This window comes from Arachis ipaensis, chromosome B05 (assembly GCF_000816755.2).
Source record: "Arachis ipaensis cultivar K30076 chromosome B05, Araip1.1, whole genome shotgun sequence".
Taxonomy (NCBI): Eukaryota; Viridiplantae; Streptophyta; class Magnoliopsida; order Fabales; family Fabaceae; genus Arachis; species Arachis ipaensis.
This window is the reverse complement of record NC_029789.2, coordinates 66,156,986-66,159,305: the sequence shown is the minus strand read 5'-3', so window position 1 is coordinate 66,159,305 and position 2,320 is coordinate 66,156,986.

The window sequence follows — 2,320 nt, the reverse complement described above, 5'->3', positions numbered from 1 at the left end:
GCACGGCTAATCACCGGTTGGTTCTCGATCCGGTTGGAATAGGATTTACTATCCTTTTGCGTCTGTCACTAACGCCCATCCATCAGGAGTTTGAAGCCCGTCACAGTCATTCGATCCTTGAATCCTACTCGGAATACCACAGACAAGGTTTAGACTTTCCGGATTCTCATGAATGCTGCCATCAGTTCTAGCTTATACCACGGAGATTCTGATTAAGGAATCTAAGAGACACTCATTCAATCGTGCCATCAGAGAATACAAAGTTTAGATCTGAAAATGTCATGAGATACAAAATAAGTCTCTAAAAGTTGTTTAAATACTAAACTAGTAGCCTAGGGTTACAAAATATGAGTGGACTATGATGGATGATGCAGAGGTCCACTTCTGGGGCCCACTTGGTGTGTGCTGGGGCTGAGATTTGAGTGAGTCACGTACAGAGGCCATTTGTGGAGTTGAACGCCAGTTTTTATGCCAGTTTGGGCGTTCAACTCCAGTTTTTTATCCTTTTCTGGCGCTGGACGCCAGAATTGGGCAGAGAAAATATAAAAAGGAAGTAATGTGAGAACACACAGACTGTGAGTCTTGAGCTTAAATTGTATGGTTGCATTCAAACCATAATTTCATTTCTGTGTGTTACATTTCTTTTTATTCTGATGTTCTTTCCTTTGCTTTAATCTATATGTCCAATTATAGAAAATAGAATAGATACATACCAAGAGAATGATTGAGGCCATCATTTGATTTTAGCTCACTCACCCCAAATTAGCCTACCTTTTACATCACCCTTGTTAGCCCCCTTGTGCCTTTTAAAACCCCTTTATTCTATTTAGCCAAATTACTAGCCTTAAGCAGAAAAACAAAAGAAAATCCCAAGTGAATCCTTGGTTAGCTTAAGATAGAAAATCATGAATAGAGTTAAATGTGGGAAACCTTTTGGGAACATGGATGATAGAAACAAAAAGGTAAGAGAAGTTAAAAGAAATAAAATAAATTTGGGAAGCATGTTCATGAAAAAATCTAAGTGATTCAATTACCATGTGCATTAAAAAAAAGAGTTATTTTTCAGCATTTAATAAAAGGGGATCCAAAAGAAATTTCCCAATGCAAAATAAAAGCAATGCACATGGAATAGAAAAAGCAAAAAGTGAAACATGAGCATGTAACAATAAGTGGGAAATATGGGAAAATAGGTAAAGAGATTTTGTTTTACTAAATATGTATGTTAGGTGAGATCTTAGTCTAATTAAGGATTCACTTATTAGCTCACTTGACCCTATACATAAAATCCTTACCCTTACCTTGACCCTATTACAACCTCAATAAAGACCTCATGACTTTTTGGTATGACTATATTCTATAATTGTTGATTGGTTAGATGAAAAACAAAGCTATAGAAATTAAGAATAAAAAGAAAAATAGAGTGAATAAACCCAAGAAACACTGAGTGACTAGAGAGTAAACACAAAATCCAGTAAGGGTTCAATAACTCATCAACATATATCTGTGCTTAAATTTACTAATTGTTTTGCAAGTTTGTACAAAGTTTTCTTCCCCATCTCATTTGCTAAAATGCTTTATTATTTATGGGTTGGCTATATATATACATGACTCCTTGAGAATGTGAATTAACTTGGCAACATGTAAGCTTTATATATGAGTGAATAAATTAGAGTTGCATGATGCATCATTCATTTAGGTAGTTGCATTTAAATTAGGTTGCATTGCATGACATTCCATCACTTTAACCTTAATTATTTACCTTGGATTTAGCATGAGGACATGCTGGTGTTTAAGTGTGGGGAGGTTGATAAACCCATATTTCATGAGTTCTTTTGTGCTTAATTTGAGTGATTTATACAATCCTTGACCTGCTTATTCATATTAATTGCATGGTTTTACTCTCCCTTCCTTATTATGTCATATTGTAAAAAACATGTTTCCTAAGCTTTAAAAAATTAATTATTTTAATTACCTTTATTTCCATTCGATGCCGTGATCGGTGTGTTGAGTAGTTTCAGATTTTCTAAGGCAGAATGACTTAAAGGATGGAAAAGGAAACATACTAAAATGGAAGGAGAAAGCAAAACGGAGCTTTAAGGAAACTGGTATCCACGCGATCGCATGGATGACGGGATCACGTGCCAAGCACGAATCAGCAGCGACGCGGCCGCATGACTGATGCGACCGCGCGCCTTAAGCAGAATGCATATGACGCGGTCGCATGACTGATGCGACCGCGTGGCAAGGAAAAAGCTCCATATGACGCGACCGCGTGACCCACGCGGACGCGTGACAGAGGCCACGTATCAGAATTTACAGA